We start from the raw sequence: 20,461 nt of genomic DNA, 5'->3' as shown, positions 1-20,461 counted from the left end.
GGGCTGGGCCTGTGCCCATGGGACCTAGGTGAGGACAGGCACTCCTGCCTTTATGCCCAAATGTTGCATTTCTCAAGACCACCCTGGCCCACCATGGCCCCATCCTGTGCCTATAAAAACCCCCGAGACCCTAACAGGCAGAGACACAAGCGGCTGGACGTGCAGAGGAACACATCAGCGGAAGACACAAGCGGCTGGACGTCAAGAGGACATCAAGTGGAGCACACCAGCAGGAGAGCAAACCAACAGATGCCGGCACTGGGCAGGGCCATAAACCAACGGAAAGATGCAGAGACTGGCCAGGGCAGTCAGAGGAGACACTGGGCCGCAAAGTGGCCAGACTCCAGGGGAAAACCATCTCCCCCTGGCTCCTCCGTCTTCTGAGAGCTACTTCCACTCAATAAAACCTTGCATTCTTTCTCCAAGTCCACCTGTGATCCAATTCTTCTGTATACCAAGACAAGAACTCCGTGATACAAAAAACTGTCTGTCCTTGTAAGGCAAGGGGTCTCAATGAGCTGATGGCTAAAATAAAAGAGTACCAGGTAACACACGCACACTGGGGCTTCAGCACTGCACACTCCCTGTAGAGGTTTGAGCAGCAGGGTACCAAAGAAGCGAGCCACAGCCCCCACCACACACCCTTCAAGGGGGACAAGGGAACCTTTCCCGTTTCACCATGTTCAACAGATCCTCCCGGCCTCAGCCTCTCGAGTAGCTGGGATTGCAGGTGTGCGCCACCATGCCTGGATAATTTTGTATTTTTAGTAGAGATGGGGTTTTGCCACGTTGGCCAGGCTGGTCTTGAACTCCTGACCTCAAGTGATCCACCCACCTCGACCTCCCAAAGTGCTGGGATAATAGGCATGAGCCACTGAGCCTGGCCCCTTGCAGTTCAAATTTGGATTCATCTGTTTTCTTGCAAAAATGAGAGCTGCTGAACAGTCAAAGTTGGAAAAAGGAAATATCAAATTCATTGAAAAAAGGATTTTAAGAATATCTACTAATACACTGCAGTGATTCAACACAATAACACAATTTCCTTTCACTTAGACACAACGTAATTGCGAATGCTTAACAGAACATAACAATAAAATGGATTAGTACTTACAAGAAAACTATTGAAGATGTTGGGCTGAAAACATACACTAGCCTCCACTTCCTACTCAAAGTCACAATAAAGTGAAGTTTTTTAAATCATAATCTCATAGAAATAAAAAGAATGAAAGAGAAAACAACAAAATTTTGGAAATTATAAAGTAGATGAATAACTGATTTAATGTCCCTAAGAAAACCCAATCCTAGTCTGGGCGCGGTGGTTCACACCTGTAATCTCACACCCGTAATCACAGGCCAAGGTGGGCGGATCACCTGAGGTCAGGAGTTCGAGACTACCCTCGCCAACATGGTGAAATTCCATCTCTACTAAAAATACAAAAATTAGCCGGGCATGATGGCAGGTGCCTGTAATCCCAGCTACTTGGGAGGCTAAGGCAGGAGGATCGCTTGCACCCGGGAGGTAGAGGCTGTGGTGAGCCAAGACCATGCCATTGCACTCCAGCCTGGGCAACAAGAGCAAAACTCCATCTCCAAAAAAAAAAAAAAAACCCAATCCTAAAATTAAAACCAATCCAATTTACATCATAGATCCCACAAAAGATTTAGGAATTAGTGACACCTCTAGATGTAGAATACTCTGGAAGTACAAGTAAAAATACAACAGGATTTTTACCACTCTGTTTAAAAAGCAGTTATACCTCCAGACCCCCTAAGCAATCTACACAGTGGGCTTCTGTACCACCCCAACCCTAAGGAAAAAATGAAAGCTAAAGGTTTATTCTATGGAGAGGGCAAAGCAGAAGGTCTCTGGCTTAAGAGACACAGGTATAGTTGCAGGCAAGTTTACCATACTTAACACATGGAGATAAAGTGAATCTGAATAATCATGTCGAGACCCCTAGCCTATTCCCCTAACCAGAAACCTTGCAACCAGGGATAATAACCTCCAAAGACTGAAAAGCTCTTTTTTTTTTTTGGGGGGGGGAGCAAATCTGACCACACCATGTATAAGGACCTGAAAAGATAATCATACCAGGAGTTCTTCAAGGAAATAACCTATCTATATCATCCTTCAGCAAAGCCCACAGTTGATAAACCCTCCACACTCATGCACACAGAAATCCAATTAGCTTTTTAATTGCCCTACTTATAAATAAAAGCAGAAAGCAAAAGAGTTACCAGACACTGGAAGGAAGCTTCTAACATGAGAGACGACACCAAAATCGAAAAAAAGTAACTTGGAGGACAAACTAAATGTTCAAAAAAGCCCAAAAACTATCAATAAAAATCTTTAGCAATAGGAAAAAAAGAATGCTTCATGAACTGAGAACAGAACACCACATAAAAAAAGAAGAAATTAAATAGGACTCTTGAAATTTTTTAAAAAATGATTGCAGAAATTAAAAATACAAGGAATAGAAAATAAAACTAACGTAATCTCCTAAAACATAAAGCACAAAAACAAAGAGATGGGCCGGGCACGGTGGCTCACGCCTGTAATCTCAGCATTTTGGGAGGCCAAGCCAGGCAGACGGCCTGAGGTCAGGAGTTCAAGACCAGCCTGGCCAACATGGGAAGACTCCTTACTAAAAATTTCCCCTTACTAAAAGTACAAAAAATTAGACGGGTGTGGTGGTTCATGCCTATAGTCCCAGCTACTTGGGAGATTGAGACATGAGAATCACTTGAACCTGGGAGGCAGAGATTGCAGTGAGCCGAGATCACACCACTGCATTCGGGCCTCGGTGACAAAGTGAGACTCCATCTCAAAAAAAAAAAAAAAAAAAAAAACAGATGGGAAAGGAGAAAAAAAAATTAAGGACCAGTCAAGAAGCCCAATATCCAAGACATAGAAAATTCAGAAAGATACAGTGTTTTATCAATAAATCAGGATATTTTCCTAGAATTGAAAATGCTCTTTTAGACTAAAAGAGAACCCACAACAGTGCACGAAAATAGACACACGCCAGAGGATGCCGTTATGAATTTAGGAAAAGTTACAAAGATAAGACCTTAAAATAATTCAGAAAAAAAAAGAAGTCCCATACAAAAGATCAGAAATGAAAAAACCAATAAAAAAGTATTAGAGACCGGGCAAGGTGGCTCACGCCTGTAATCCCAGCACTTTGGGAAGTTGAGGCAGGAGGATCATCTGAAGACAGGAGTTTGAGATCTGCCTAGCCAATATGGCAAAACCCCGTCTCTACTAAAAATACAAAAATTAAAGAGGCGTGGTGGTAGGTGCCTGTAATCCCCAGCTACTCAGGAGGCTGAGGCAGGAGAATAGCTTGAACCTGGGAGGCGGAGGTTGCAGTGAGCTGAGATCTCACCACTGCCCTCCAGCCTGGGCAACAGAGCAAGACTCTGTCTCAAACAAATTAAAAAAAAAAAAAAAGAAACCCATTTAGACTTCTGAACAGCAAATGGAACTTCGATCCCAGACAAATTAAAACAAAATTCTGTAGGAAAATTATTTCTACCCTAGAACTCTATACTCCTCTGACATAATACCAATCAAGTATGAGGGTATGTTCAGCTATATAAGGAATTAAAATATTTACATTCCTCTTACTGCTTCTAGAGTTTTAGAAGATCTGCCTCACCAAAATAAAAAAGTAAACCAAGACATGAGATCAAAGAAACAGGAAATCCAACCCAAGAATTATGTAAGGGGAATCCCATGGATGAAGGCTAAAAGAGATTCCAAATATGACAGCTATGGTGCAGGACTATATAATACCAACAATACAGACTGGAGCAGGTCAAAAAACTCCAACATAGGCTTGTTCAAAAAGATCAAATGAGCCAGGCACGGTGCCTCATGCCTGTGATGCCAGTGCTTTCAGAGACCAAGGAAGGACAGCTTGAGGCCAGGAGTTCAAGACCAGCCTAGTGTTTTGCTGAAAGTTTTACTTTCAGTTTGGGTTTGAGGATTTGCAAGCAAAAGAAACCACAATATTACACTTAAATGCAGTTCAAAGAAAAGTGTAATGATTAACATAGCAAAAGAGTATACTGGTGGCTCATGCCTGTAATTCTAGCAATCCCAGCACTTTGGGAGGCTGAGGTGGGCGGATTGCTTGAGCTCAGGAGTTCGAATACAGCCTGGCCAACATGGCAAAATCCTGTCTCTACTAAAAATATAAAAATTAGCCAGGCATGGTGGTACACACCTGTAGTCCCAGCTACTCCAGAGGCTTGAGGTGGGAGAATCGCCTAAGCTCGGGAGGCAGAAGTTGCAGCGAGCAGTGCAAGGAGGCAGAAGTTGCAGTGAGCCACTGCACTCCAGCCTGGGTGACAGAGTAAGACCCTGTCTCAAAAGAAAAAAAAAAAAAAAAGAGTATAATGGTTAACTTCGCAAAGACTAAAGTGAGAGAAAAGGAAAATACACACACACACATTCACCAAATTGAGGAAAAATACCTACATTCAGATTAAGCAGCGCCGGGAAGTCCTAGAACAGCCATCTGGAGTTCCAACTGAAATAAGTTCCGGGCAATGTGTGCTTACTCCACAGGCGAGACTTCAGAGAGCAATCAGAGGGTCCCAGCTTATGTTGCCAAGCCGCTAGCTGAAATTATCAGCTACGTGCAAATATGCAGCTCTAAAGGTTTAATTCATAATGCTTAATTTCTTACTTTGTGTGTCTTCGGATGGTCTGAAACCTAGACAATTGGCCAGATTCCCTAGGTTTGAGAAGTTCCACGGTACACTCCCTTTCTTATTTGAAGTTTTTCAGGACTGGTGGGTGTTTAATCTCCATGTAGGCTGTAGCCCACAGAGGGTCATTTGTTGGTCAGAGGCCTAGCATTGCTTCTGAAGGCTGAACGAGACTAATACAATTTTAAACTCCTTATACCTGGGCAACATAGCAAGCCCTCATCTCTACAAAAAAATTTAGAACATTAGTCGGGCATACTGGCATGCACTGCACCTGTAGTCCCAGCTAGGCAGGAGGATCATTTGAGCCCAGAAGTGGTAGGCTACAGTTATGAGCTGCCATATTCTAGCCTCGGCAACAGAGAGAGACCCTGTCTCTAAAAATATACATACAATAATAATAATTAATCTTAAAAATTAAAAATAATTTTTTTAATTCTAAGAAAAGAATTTAAATATGTTTGAAGGTGAACTGGGGGAGTATTTGAGGATAAAAGACTAATGAATACATATGAAATTAAACAAAACAATTACAGAAACAGCATAAAGTTATGCAGAAGAGGAAAAATAAAATTATATTCCAGGCTGGGTGGGGTGGCTCACACCTGTAATCCCAACACTTTGGCATGCTGAGACAGGCAAATCACTTGAGGTTAGGAGTTCGAGACCAGCCTGGCCAACATGGTGAAACCCTATCTCTATTAAAAATACAAAAAAATTAGCCAAGCATGGTGGCAGTCGCCTGTAATCCCAGCTACTCGGGAGGCTGAGGCAGAAGAATCACTTGAATATGGAAGGCAGAGGTTGCAGTGAGCCGAGATCGCACCACTGCACTCCAACCTGGGTGACAAAGCAACACTCGGTCTCAAAAGAAAAAAAAATTATATTCCAGTACTTGGCTCAACTGTCCAGTGTTTACATAATATATATTGAAAAGTTGGCAGAATGGGGCCGCGCACAGTGGCTCACGCCTATAATTCCAGCACTTTGGGAGGCCGAGGCAGGTGAATCACTTGAGGCCAGGAGTTCGAGACCAACCTGGCCAACATGGTGAAACCCCATCTCTACTAAAAATACAAAAATTAGCCAGGCACATGTGGTACATGCCTGTAATCCCGGCTACTCGGTAGGCTGAGGCAGGAGAATCACTTGAACCCAGGACGCAGAGGTTGCAGTGAGCCGAGATCGTGCCACTGCACTCCAGCCTGGGCAACGGAGCGAGACTTCACCTCAAAAATAAATACATAAATAAATAAAATAAGTTGGCAGAATGAGAAATCTGTATGTGGTATTTGCAAAATATTTTTTTCTTCTTTGTGGAGACAAGATCTTTGCCATGTTGGCCAGGCTGGTCTTGAACTCCTGGCCTCAAGTGTTCCACCTGCCTCGGCCTCAGAAAGTGTTGGGATTACAGGCGTGAGCCACTGCACCCAGCCCTATGTGGTAAGAGAGGGGTGAAACCTTTTCCTCCACAATAAGGATTCAATAATTGGCCGGGCACGGTGGCTCACGCCTGTAATCCCAGCACTTTGGGAGGCCGAGGTGGACGGATCATGAGGTCACGAGTTTGAGACCAGCCTGGTCAACACTGTGAAACCCCATCTCTACTAAAAATACAAAAATTAGCCAGGCGTGGTAGCGGGCACCTGTAATCCCAGCTACTCTGGAGGCTGAGGCAGGAGAATCGCTTGAACCCGGGAGGCGGAGGTTGCAGTGAACCAAGATCACGCCACTGCACCCCAGCCTGGGTGACAGAGTGAGACTCTGTCTCAAAAAAAAAAACAAAAAAGAGTTATTTTTATTACAAGCCCTATAGAACTATTTGACTCTAAATTAAACTACGTACATGAAGAACACTGACAAAAATAAAAAGTTTTTAAGCTTGAAAGCCTAATTAAAACTAGTTTGAATGCTTAATCAAAACATGGTAATAAAATGGATTATGTATAAAAATGTTAGTAAACTGCTCTGTTTTTAAAACCTAAATATACTATATAATTGGTATGGTTTGGTTTTGTGTCCCTACCCAAATTTCATGTCTTAGTGTTGGAGGAGGCACGTGGTGGGAGGTAACTGGATCATGGGGATGGACTTCCCGCTTGCTGTTGTTGTGACAGTGATTTTGTTCTCCTGAGATCTGGTGGTTTAAAAGTGCTTAACACTTGCCCCTTTGTTCTCTCTCTCTCCTGTCACCATGTGAAGACGTGCTTGCTTCCCCTTCCCCCTTCTGCCATGATTGTAAGTTTCCTGAGGCCTCCCCAGCCACGCCTCCTGCACAGCCTGTGGAATTGGGAGTCAATTAAACCTCTTTTCTTTATAAATTACCCAGTCTCAGGTATTTATTCACAGCAGTATGAGAACAGACTAATACAATAATATAGATATACAACCCAGCGTTCTTACAGTATACTATAGATAAGTCAAAACCATCTATACAAATGGAGACTTCTCATTCTAATGGCATCCTAATTAGCTAGTAGCTGCTACTGCTATCATCCTTAGTGCTATTATCAAAATTGTTTCAAAAACATCCACATTAGAAACACTGCTACATTCAATCAATGTGATATACCAATGGCCCCTAAGGAAAACAAAAGCCAGAAACATGTACCAGGTTGTAATTTATAAAACCAACAAGCAGCATGGGGCAGTGGAAAAACACAGACTGATGACTGGAGTCCTATGGCCCTGGAATCACACTGCAACTCCACAATTTAGTGAGAGAGTTGCAGTGAGAACCTTATTTGCCTCATCTACAAAATGGAGAGACCAGCATGCTGCAAGAGTTTCCTCAAGGATTAGAAATCAGAAAATAAAATACTAGTGCGATGCCTGGCACAAAGATCAATAAAACCCATTTACTGTTATTATTTAACTCAGGCATTAGCTACTTCATGCGGTTAAAAAAAAGAAAGAAAAAGAAAAAAATTCCTTGATTTTTGCTGTTGGATCACCTAGACTGGAAATGCTCATCTGTCTAGTACTAGTTACGTGATTCCAGGTAAGCTATTTAATTGCTTGACTGCAATCATTTTGATTGCAAATCATATAATCTGCATGATGGATGATATGATTTCTCTTATCATCTGAAAATTAAATTATATATATAGAAATATAGAGCACCACTTGGCATACAATCGATATTCAATAATTAGATCTGTACCATCTCTTTATCCTTGGTAGCTAGAGGTCTGCTCCACAGACATAGGCTTGAGTTATATCTACATATTGTACATTTTTAACAAGAAACTGTGAAAAGAGCAGAAAACCAGCCAGGTGCAGTGCCTCATGCCTACAATCCCAGTAGTTTGGAAGGCTGAAGTGGGAGGATCGCTTGAGCCCAGGACTTCGAGACTAACCTGGGCAACACAGTGAGACCACGTCTCAACAACAACAACAAAACTTAGCCAGGCATGGTGCATGTGCCTGTACTCCAAGCTACTTAGGAGACTGAGATGGGAGGACTGCTTGAGCCCATGAGCTCGAGGCTGCAGTGAACTACCGTCGCCCCACCGCACTCCAGCCTGAGAGTGACATCCTATCTCTAAAAGGTGGAAAATTGTCTTAATGTCATAAAATTCAACTAAAATAAGACACTTGGAATTCTTGGTAATCAAAATTAGTCTCACCAGAATGTATTTATACAGTTGACAAAGTGTGGCCTCAGAAAATCATAAAACCCAAAGCAAATATTTCATCTAAAAACAGAGGCTGGACTAGAAATTTTTCCAACCCTAAAAAATCACTAAAGGTAATCTATTTATTCAGAGGTCTGATCTCATTCTGACCAGTTCCACAAGCCAATCATAAATCTTCTCTAACATGTTTAGGAAGAAAGCCTGCATGTTGTCAAATAAAAACTGTTATTTTATGAATAAGAAAAAGAGACACAAAAGTACGATGATTTTGCCCAAATTATAAGTTTTGTAACTACCACTACCTAAAGTCTAAGTCCTACCTCTTTGAGCCTGATTTACAGGGGCCTACACAGTTCTAGACATATTCTTTCAGAATGTAACTGCAAATCATAAGAAGACTTGAATTATTCTATACAACTGAGCCAAAACATTTATTTCATTAAAGCTAATTTCATTCTCCCCTTTCTGTCTGGGAAGCTAACAGATCTTTCAAATCACCAATGCTTTAAGCATGAGCTTATGGTACCCAAGCACAGGACAACCATGATTTCTCTAAACAAAGGCTAACAAAAGCAGCTAGTGGTTATCAGTGTGATGTCAGGAAAGGCCCACTGTGAAAGTAATACACAGATGCAATCAAACCTGGGACACAAGGCAGAGAAACGGCTGTGTTTAAAAAAAAAAAAAAAAAAAAGGAAAGGTACAATTAAAAATGTTTAAAGAAGTCCCTTTAGTGCTAACACAGTCAACTGCAAAAGTGACATTTCACATTATTTGAGACGTTGCAATGCTCCCCAATACCTAGAATGGGTTTCAACTCTGACCATTTAAACTAAGAGAGGATAACAGAAATAAGTGAAAACCATCAGAGGGAAAAAAAGAAAAAAATGCATAAAACTAAATGCAAAAATCCTCCCTCTTCCTCTTTTTGAAATAAGTGAAATGCAAGCACAGTCGTCAGACCTGACATTTAAAAAAAGAAAAAATTCATTAAGCTACCAGGGTTTCACACATACAATCATGCAAAGTATTTACTGATTTTACTAATAAAAAAAGGTAAAGAGTGTTCTGAGTTGTCGTAACACATAAATTACTCAACTTGTAAATACTCAAAAACAACAAGCATGCCATAAAAGCATATTCTTCACATGCACTAGCAATTGGACACTACTGTTTACTCATACTTTGGGGAAAGAGTTACTAAAAGAAAAAAACTCTTCGTCCTGAAATAACTCAGAAACTAAAAACCCTAGCATGGCTTTCTAACAGACTTCATGAGAAAAGCAATAAAAGAATTAAGAGAAGTAAGTGAAAAGTAACTTTAAATCTACCCCCCAAATTTAGTTATTTTTACAGCTCCACATATGCCATCTGGCTCCCAAACATGTTTATGTACACTAAATTATCAGTTTATTGTCTGTAGTAAAATATCAAAAAAAACCTAAGAAACAAGATATACACTTTCAGTTAAATATCAGTTTGTGAAATCCACCCTTATAGACTATACTATATGCTAATCTTTGAAAAAAGCATTATTTTTCTAGTAAATTGTTAAAACTTCATTTTAAATTTAAATTTTAAATTTTAAAACTTCATTCTGGCCAGGCACGGTGGCTCATGCCTATAATTCCAACACTTTGGGAGGCTGAGGTGGGTGAATTGCTTAAGCCCAAGACTTCAAGACCACCCTGGGCAACATAGGGAGACGCTGTCTCTACAAAAAATTTTAAAAATTAAGGCAGGGCGCGGTGGCTCACGCCTGTAATCCCAGCACTTTGGGAGGCCAAGGCAGGTGGATCACGAGGTCAGGAGATCGAGACCACGGTGAAACCCCGTCTCTACTAAAAATACAAAAAATTAGCTGGGCACAATGGCGGGTGCCTGTAGTCCCAGCTACTCAGGAGGCTGAGGCAGGAGAATGGCGTAAACCCGGGAAGTGGAGCTTGCAGTGAGCCGAGATCGGGCCACTGCACTCCAGCCTGGGTGACAGAGCGAGACTCCATCTCAAAAAAAAAAAAAAAAATTAGCTTGGTGTGGTGACGTGTACCTGTGGTCCCAGCTACTCAGGAGGCTGAGGTAAGAGGATCACCTGGGCCCAGGAGGTGGAGGCCACAATGAGCAGTTGTTGGGCCACTGTGCTACAGACACAGCCACAGAGCAAGACCTTATCTCCAAAAATAAAATAATAAAATTAAATTGGCCAGGTGCAGTGGCTCACACCTGTAATCCTTCAGGAGGCCAAGGTGGGCAGATCACTTGAGGTCAGGAGTTCGAGATCAGCCTGGCCAACATGGGAAAATCCCTTGTCTACTAAAAACACAAAAATTAGCCGGGCGTGGTGGCACACACTTGTAATCCCAGTTACTTGGGAGGCTGAGGCAGGAGAAACACTTGAACCTGGGAGGTGGAGCTTGCAGTGGGCCAAGATCACGCCACTGCACTCCAGCCTGGGTGACAGCAAGACTGTTTCTTTTTTTTCTTCAAAAAAAAGAAAAAGAAGAAAAGAAATACAGGCGACAGAAATTATTTGGAAGTACCTTTACTACTATCTTGTTTATTTGGCATTAATTTTAAAAGTCCAAGAAGCTTTCATGACTCTTTTTCTTAATGATGCAATGATAGTGGTAACGCAGGGAAATGAGCACTCTCATTCCCTGGTAGAGGGAACACAATTTACAGGGCACATTGGAAAATAGGAAACTTGTGCCTGGTATATGACAATCCTGTAAAGAAGGTGTCTACAAAACTATGTGATAAAGATACAATAAATAAGGCTGAGTGCAGCGGCTCATGCCTGTAATATCGGCATTTTGGCCAAGGTGGGAGGATCACTTGAACCTAGGAGTTCAAGACAAGCCTAGGTAACATAGCGAGACCCCGTGTCTATTAAAAAAAAATTTTTTTAAATCCAATATTGGATTTTTTAAAAATCCAATAAATAGGTATTCTAAACTCTTCTGTGCACAGTAGCCACCTTTTAACATTTTCCCTAAAATCTTTACAAAGGAAAAACATACAACAGACTGAGGAGAATCACTCATACTCTCACCACCCATGATGAAATTCTTGAAAATGTCAGGCCACGTGTGGTGGCTCATGCCTGTAATTCCAGCACTTTGGGAGGCTGAGGCGGTGGATCACGAGGTCAAGAGTTTGAGACCAGCCTGAACAACATGGTGAAACTCCATCTCTACTAAAAATACAAAAAATTAGCCGGGCATGGTGGCATGCGCCTGTAATCCCAGCTACTCAAGAGGCTGAAGCAGGAGAATCGCTTGAACTCGGGAGGCAGAGGTTGCAGTGGGCCGAGATCACACCATTGCACTACAGCCTAGGTGACACAGCAAGACTCCATCTCAAAAAAAAAAAAAAAATTCTTGAAAATGTAATTGATTAGTCAGGAAAAAAAATTGTTACTAAGAGGCACTATGCTAAGTGGTAGAGATTTAAAATAAACATTTTTTGAAAATGCCCCATCTTCAAAGAGATCATACACATGACAGTGGGTGGAGTACAATGTCTTTTTGGAAAGGACTATGACAAGGACTATAAAGGGCACTGAAATGGTATCTAACAAACTGGGAAGGGGGCACAGGCCAGGGAAAAAGTTGGCTCCTGAGCTAAAGAAATGGGGGTGGGGAGGAGAAGAGCAGTCCAGCCAGAATAACAGGAATGGCATTTACAAAGGCAGAAAGACGTGGGAGCAAAGCAGGTTGAGAGAAATGCAAATAAAATCACTGAACACTGTGGGGGAGGGAAGTTGGAGCAGGAAGGCACAGATGAGGCTGGAGTGGTAAGCAAACATCTCAGGGAGGCCTTCTATGCCTTGGAGTTTTGCAGACCACTTCCAGCCCATTCCAATAACTACCTGAAATGCCCAAGTGAACTACAGGAAGCGAGTGCACCGAAGGATTCCTACCATTTCCCCTCCATATTAAAAACCAAGATGCTAAAGTGGAACAGCAGTGGCAGCAATGCCAAGAACAAGCAGGGGAGGCCCCCGCATCCACACAATAAAAACAGCCTCTCACTAAAAACTAGAAGCTCAATTCGGCAAAATTCTTGCTGTTTTGAATAGGTGAATGCACTACACATACTTATAACTGTGGTATTGACAGCAATTTTTTTTTTTTTGAGAAAGATTCTCACTCTGTTGCCCAGGCTGGGGTACAGTGGCATGATCTCGGCTCACTGCAACCTCCGCCTCCCAGGTTCAAGTGATTCTCCTGCCTCAGCCTCCCAAGTAGCTGGGATTACAGGCAAGTGCCACCACGCCTGGCTAACTGTTGTATTTTTAGCAGACCCGGGGGTTTCATCACGTTGGCCAGGCTGGTCTCGAACTCCCGATCTCAGATGATTTGCCTACCTCAGCCTCCCAAAGTGCTGGGATTACAGGCATGAGCCACTGCACCTGACAGCAATTTTTTTTCTTTATATTCCTAATTTTTGATGAACACAGACTGCAATTATTTCACACATACACCCAAAAAAGTTTGTATACTCAATGCAATATCTTGCAATGCAAGGGTCTTTAACCATCATTAGCCAGTGGACTTGGAACTGAGAGTTAAAAACAACCATTAAGGAGCACATCTATGTAACATGCTGGTCTCCAATGCTAAGATTCTTGAGGACAGAGACCGCATCTTGTTTATTTCTTTCTTTTTTTTTTCTTTTTTGAGACGGAGTCTCGCTCTGTTGCCCAGGCCGGAGTGCAGTGTTACAATCTCAGCTCACTGTAAACTCCACCTCCTGAGTTCGCGCCATTCTCCTGCCTCAGCCTCCCAAGTAGATGGGACTACAGGCACCCACCACCACGCCCGGCTAATTTTTTTGTATTTTTATTTTTAGTAGAGATGGGGTTTCACTGTGTTAGCCAGGATGGTCTCGATCTCCTGACCTCATGATCCACCTCCCAAAATGCTGGGATTACAGGCATGAGCCACTGCGCCCGGCACATCTTGTTTATTTCTAAACCCCTTCCTTTCTCCTCCTACCACCAGCAAGCACCTAACACTTTGCTTTTACACACAGGAGGTGTTCAATAAATGTTCACTTTATTACGCAATAATGCCATACATTTGTAAGATAGCTAAAAAAAAAAAAAATTGGAATGCACAAACAGTTTATACACTGGGCTTGGGAATTTCATGAGTGGAGATAATGACAGTGTTTATACAGGACTCTGGTTTATGAAAAGCTTTCATATACATTCTGTCATTCAAGTCTCACATTAACCCAATGGAAGAAGCATTCGTTACCCTCCAGTAGGCAGAGGAAATAGAAACTAAGAAATTAAGTCATCTGCCCAAGGTCACATAGCTAGTGACAGACCAAAGACTCTGAATCTCGGGTTTCCTCACTCACAGGCCACTGTTCTCTCCCATGACAATCTTCAGTTAATTAAAAAAAAAAATGGCTGCAATCTCAGCACTTGGGAGGCCAAGGTGGACGGACTGCTTGAGCCCAGGAGTTCAAGATCACCTGGACAACATGGCAAAACCCTGTCTCTACAAAAAATACAAAAATTATTCAGGCATGGTGGCACACACCTCAAGTCCCGGCTACTCAGGAAGCTGAGGTGGAAGGATCACGAGCCCGGGAGGTTGAGGTTGCAGTGAGCTGAGATGATACCACTGCATTCCAGCTTGGGTGACAGAGTGAGACCCCGTCACTCACACAAATGAGAAAATTATTGAAAACATATTTGCTAAGCAATGTCCTAATGTGCTGGGAAATAAAATGATGAACAAACCCTCAGCCCAGGAGGAGAAAACTTAGAATCCAGAAGGAGAAAAAAAGACATTAAACAAGAAAATAATTGCAAGTGTGAAAGGACAGTAAGGGGATCTACATTGAGGCTCCCTTATGGGGAATCTCTCAAAGACAGAACTGGTGTTATATTGAATCCAAGGATTTTTCTTATTTACCTTATCTCAAACCATTTAAATTAAATATACAGGCATCCAGTTTGGAAGGTGCTTTCAAATCACCTAGGGATCTTATTAAAATGCATTATAATCCAATGATTAGGACCTGAAATCCTGCATTTCAAACATACTCCTAGGTGGTGCCAAAGATCCACACTTTGAGAGTCTACAGCAGACTTCTCAAGGATTACGGTTATGTAGAGACACTGATCCCCTCAATCCTGAGAGTACTTTCTGCCACCAGAGGACCAAGAGCAGTTTTTCTTCTGCTACATAAAATGACAGTGGTATTTTTATTCCTTAATGTTAAGTGATATCAAAAAAAGGCAAAGACATCACTAACAAGTATAGTTATCCCTAGACAACACCTTACAAATACATTCCCATTTGAAAGAAAGCTAAAATCAATAAAGCTCACCAGGCGTAGTGGCTCATGCCTGTAATCCCAGCACTGTGGGAGCCTGAGGAGGGCAGATCACCAGAGGTCAGGCGTTCAAGACCAGCCTGGCCAATATGGTGAAACCCCGTCTCTACTAAAAATACAAAAATTAGCCGGGCACGCACCTGTAAGTCTCTGCTACTCGGGAGGCTGAGGCAGAAGAATCACTTGAACCCAGGAGGTGGAGGTTCCAGTGAGCCCAGATTGCGCCATTGCACTCCGGCCTGAGTTACAGGGCAAGACTCCATCTCAAAAAAAAAAATAAAAATAAAATAAAATCAATAGAGCTCAACTAAAGCAAATTTTGGTTCCCAAATGTCTAGCTGTTTAAAATTGTAGTTTTTGGTATAGTTTGGTTCTAACTATAATTAGAAATATAATTTTTAAAAAATGTTGGTTCTTCAACCCAAATGTCCATCAATGATAGACTGGATTAAGAAATTATGGCACATATACACCATGGAATACTATGCAGCCATAACAAAGGATGAGTTCATGTCCTTTGCAGGGACATGGATGAAGCTGGAAAACATCATTCTCAGCAAACTATCACAAGGACAGAAAACCAAACACCACCATGTTCTCACTCATACATGGGAAATGAACACAGGGCGGGGAACATCACACACTGTTGCCTGCTGGGGGGTGGGGGACTGGGGGAGGGATAGCATTAGGAGAAATACCTAATGTAAATGATGAATTGATGGGTGCAGCAAACCAACACGGCACATGTATACCTATGTATCAAACCTGCACGTTGTGCTCATGTACCCTAGAACTTAAAGTATAATTTTAAAAAAAATAGTTGGTTCTTGATGGCTTGCTATTTTCCAAATGAAACACTGATGAAGATTAATTAAAGGGCTGAAGAGTCTAAGCCACTTTGGGACTTAAAGGGCTGAAGAATCAAAGCCACTGCAGCAGACCTCAAAATATTGCTGTGAATTGGTCTGCTGTTCACTGACTCAAAAGTACAATTCCTAAGAGTTGAAAATAAGACAACTAAATATTTGGCAGGTATGGAGAAGGGTTAGTGAAAATGGAACCAGGCATATGTGAGCAAAAAGTATAACCACAGGGAGTTTTTAAACAAAGAGCTATTTCAGTAGTTAAATCTAACACTACAGAGCTCCAGCAAACAAATGGATTCTCTAAACAGCAGGAGGGTTATGCTGTTGCTCATCTGTTTGAAACATGATCCCAAACACCAGAAAACGTTGCCTTAAAATACCTTTCCCCCATTGTTTCTACTAAATTACTCTTTATTTACAGAGTTATACATTTCCACTAAGTTATACTATTACCTATTTCTTTTTTTTTAGTCTAATTTTTTTTTTTTTTTTTTTTTTGAGTCTCGCTCTGTTACCCAGGCTGGAGTGCAGTGGCGCGATCTCGGCTCACTGCAAGCTCTGTCTCCCAGGTTCACGCCATTCTCCTGCCTCAGCCTCCTGAGTAGGTGGGACTACAGGCACCCACCACCAGGTCCAGCTAATTTTTTTGTATTTTTAGTAGAGACGGGGTTTCATCGTGTTAGCCAGGATGGTCTCTTTCTCCTGATCTTGTGATCCGCCCGCCTCGGCCTCCGAGAGTGCTAGGATTACAGGCTTGAGCCACTGCACCCGGCCCTACTGTTACCTATTTCTACAAAAGAAGATTTACATAAAAAATATTCCTCCTAATGCCCAATACTATAATACTATAACTACTAAACTATTATCATCAAATTTCAATTTGAGAACAACAAAAAGACTTAGGCAGACAGATACAAGGGCAGCAATAAAAGAAAATTTGACTAGGCAAGGTAGCTCATGCCTATAATCCCAGCACTTTGGGAGTCTGAGGCAGGCAGTTCGCTTGAGCCCAGGAGTTGGAGACCAGCCTGGGAAACATGGCAAAACTTCGTCTCTACGCATGTGGCACCGGTGCCCACCTAAGGTAAGAGACATCTGACACACTAAGATTGGACCCCATAGGAGGATGCTCTGGGGGATCCTGTGGACCTCAGCCTCCCCAAAGAGGATGCTCTTGCAGAAGTTCAGAGGTCTAGAGGTTCTGAGCCCTCCTCAGAATTTTCTCTCGCAGTTGTAACGCTGCTTGGCCCCAAAATTGTTTGGAATCTGGAGCTTACTGTTTAACGGGAAAGTGGGATGGCATTGCATGTATCCAGGCTTTTGTGCTGCGGTTCTAAGCAGGGGGCCTGATTAATGTGACATTCTCCTTTGGTACTGTTTGGCCCCAGTGCTCTTCAGAGTCTGGGGAGGTTTGGCCTTTAATAATCAAACTGCCATGGAGACTGCTTTACCCAAAATTTTGGTTCACAGCCTTCATTGGATTATCTATTGGGACAAAGTAAAACTGGCAAGCTTGTATTGCTATCTCATGGCTAAGGTTCCAAGCAACTGGATCTTCGTTTGTGTGTGTATATACATGTCTAGAAGTATTTATTCGTATGTACACTTATTGTTATCTGTTGTGTCTACCGAAATTGGCTTATAAGTAAGAGTGCTCATAAATTAAGTCTAAGCAATTTTCAAGTTCACGTGACTTAAAAGTATAACTCTACTAAACAAATTAGATGCAAAATTATTGATGGAACAAAAATAGAAATGCCTTCAGAATTGTCAGCATACATTTTGTCTGAATTTTATGTTTGTCTTTGCTAGATATTTTTAAATGTCAGTGTTAATTCGGGCCTGCCTCTCATTCTATTGAAAGTCTCACTGAGATAAATGCACATCTGATTGCTTCCTTTGGAAGGACTAATCAGAAACTCAAAAGAATGCAACCGTTTGTCTCCCACCTACCTATGATCTGAAAGCCCTCAAGCCCCCTCCCCACCTCGAATTGTCCTGCCTTTCCGGAACGAACCTATGTTCATTTTACATGTGTTGGTTGATGTCTCGTGTCTCCCTTGTTAAAAGTAAAAATTAAGTACAGCAAATGGGATAAATGTTTTAGGTAAACTTTTTGTGTAAATTAAAATCGTAAAGTTATTTTCGATGCTCATTTAATATCTGGGTCATCTTCAACTAAGAAATGGTTGTGATATGGGGAAATATGTTCCTAAAATTGTGGAATTGTTCTTATCTATAAATGCCCATATCTGATAGTTCAGGATTTCTTGCTTTTTAGGGTTTCACTAAAGTTTTAGGTTACTAAGGATAAGAATTTTAGTTAACACGTAATTCTGTATACAAAATGTGCCAGAAAGGATTATGTTATTAGTGGAAGAAAGAATAATTTTGTCTAATTCAGAAGTTATCTAAAAGTCGGTTCAAATTACAGATTTAAAAGGTTATTTATGAAACAATGTAGTAAGGAGTCATTAGGTAGGGGAGAAAGATGTGGGAAAAGTTTAAATAATAAAATATTCTTTAAAACCTGATAGAGAATTGAAGACATTAGGCTAATTAACACTTTCATAGTTAAAGCTCTTAGCCTTGATTAAGGTAAAATAAGAAGTATTGTAAAGAAATGCAGGCTAGGCACGGTGGCTCACGCCTGTAATCCCAGCACTTTGGGAGGCCAAGGTGGGTGAATCACGAGGTCAAGAGTTCGAGATCAACCTGGCCAACATGGTGAAACCCCATCTCTACTAAAAATACAAAAATTAGCCGGGCATAGCTGCACGTGCCTGTAATCCCAGCTACTGGGGAGCCTGAGGCAAGAGAATTGCTTGAACTGCAAGCTCACTCAGCTTGCAGTGAGCTGAGATTGCACCACTGCACTCCAGCCTGGGTGACAGAGCAATACTCCATCTCAGGAAAAAAAAAGAAAGAAAGAAATCCATCAGCAGTTTGGCAATTCTTTTTTTAATATAGTTAAGCATGAAGCTGGATTTACTGTGGAGCCAAATTTCACACACATGCCTGCACTGCTTCACATTATGTTTACTGTTTTGCATAGATAGTGCTGGCACTGGAGTACTTACTGGTCATGTGCCTAAAGTGGATTTCTTGACTGCATAGAATGTATAATAGTATTGGTAAACTAAAGGATATTAAATTGTGTATCAGGAATAAAATATTCATTATGTGAGTTTTCTGGGGCCCTAGGTAACACTGAGGCCTCCAGGGTAAATTAAATAGGAAAATTTAGGGTTGGTTTCCTGTTTGTTTGTTTGTTTTTGCTTCTAGTTTTCATTCATTTGCTGTTTATTCTCCTCTGGCTTTGCTTGTGTATGCATATATATAAAAAAACATAATATTTTTTAGTTCCTAGTGGAAGGCTTTTATTTGGTTCCGCGAATGGTTATTTTGTTTCTGATGCATTTCTAGCAAGTCATCATTTGTTCCATTTATCTGGAATTTCTAAACTACCTTTATCAGTAGGAATTAATGGAGCACACCAGCTTTTCATCCTTAAGCTAACTTTTTGGATTTTAGGCTTCCTGATACTTTAACTGTGTTGAGTATATTCTTGTAAACAGAATTTGAATCATACTTCTCTTTCTCTGCCTAATTTCCCCCAAAAATCTGTAAACTATTTGTGAGTATTCTTAATTCATGGCAATGTGTTTGTCTGCATACAGTCAAGCAGGGTCACTAGGACCACTCAGAGAGAGGGGACCCAGAAAACTGGTATGCCAGCAAAAGGGTAAGAATTTCTTACCAGTCTATCTCTGGCTTCTTTCTCTGTGCAAACTAGTTAAATATAAAGTAAAAGTCACTGTTTATCTCCTCTGTAAAGTTTTAAATTAATTGCTATAATAATAAGCTGGGTGCAGTGGCTCATGTCTGTAATCCTAGCACTTTGGGAGGCCGAGGCAGGCAGATCACCTGAGGTCAGGAGTACGAGACCTGCCTGGCCAACTTGGTAAAACCCCATCTCTACTAAAAATACAAAAATTAGCCGGGCATGGCGGGGCACGCCTGTAATCCCAGCTACTTGGGAGGCTGAGGCAGGAGATCGCATGAACCCAGGAGGCAGAGGTGCAGTGAGTGGAGAGTGAGACTGTCGAAGGAGAAGGAGAAGGAGAAGGAGAAGGAGAAGGAGAAGGAGAATGAGAAGGAGGAGGAAAAGGAGAAGGAGAAGAAGAGGAAGAGGAAGAGGAAGAGGAGCTTAAATCAAATATTTTGTCAGAAAAGTGAAAAGCGTAATGTCTTTTATTTAGTTCATGTGACTTGAGTAATTTTTGGGAAATAAGGATAAAGATAATTGGTAAAATATGTCTTCAAAATGTAAATATGTGGTTACATATTATGTTATGCATAATTATGCATAACATAATACGTAATTAAATTATGTTCAAATATTTGCTTTAGGGTCATAAGCTGCTTCTTTGGCTTTTGAAAATTGTTTAACTTGCCTGCTTTCCAGCTAGGTAAGGCCTGGGGACATGTGGAGTTATGACTATACATCAAACCTTATTGAACATAACTCACCAGGTTTTACATTAAAATTAAAATTGCTAAGAGTTGCCATTATAACATGCAATTAAGACTACCAGAAACAGTTTTACAGCTGGGTGCAGTGGCTCACGCCTGTAATCCCAACACTGTGGGAGGCCGAGGCAGGCTGATCACCTGAGGTTAGGAGTTCCAGACCAGCCTGGCCAACATGAGGAAACCCCATCTCTACTAAAACTACAAAAATTAGCCTGGCATGGTGGTGCGCGCCTGTAGTCCTGGCTACTTGGGAGGCTGAGGGAGGAGAATCACTTGAACCCGGGAGGCAGAGGTTGCAGTGAGCCAAGATAGTGCCACTACACTCCAGCCTGGGCAACCGAGCAAGAC

At 41.7% G+C, this 20,461-nt stretch overlaps 1 protein-coding gene across 3 annotated transcripts in view; it reads right to left on the bottom strand.

Annotated features, from left to right (window-relative positions):
• The window catches only part of MOB1B (MOB kinase activator 1B), an 80,671-nt gene that overhangs the window by 44,122 nt on the left and 16,088 nt on the right, over positions 1 to 20,461 (bottom strand). Inside the window, exon 1 of one of the 3 annotated variants that reach the window (XM_063663747.1) lies at positions 4,487 to 4,773. The exons of the other annotated variants lie outside the window; for them this stretch is intronic. The gene's annotated coding sequence lies outside the window, so the exon portion shown is untranslated. Of the gene's footprint in view, positions 1 to 4,486; positions 4,774 to 20,461 lie in introns of those variants that run through there. 3 annotated transcript variants of the gene reach the window in all.

This window comes from Pongo pygmaeus, chromosome 3, assembly GCF_028885625.2.
Source record: "Pongo pygmaeus isolate AG05252 chromosome 3, NHGRI_mPonPyg2-v2.0_pri, whole genome shotgun sequence".
In the NCBI taxonomy this organism is placed as follows: domain Eukaryota; kingdom Metazoa; phylum Chordata; class Mammalia; order Primates; family Hominidae; genus Pongo; species Pongo pygmaeus.
Note: the sequence above shows the minus strand (reverse complement) of the source record. Positions and strands in the feature narration are given on the sequence as shown.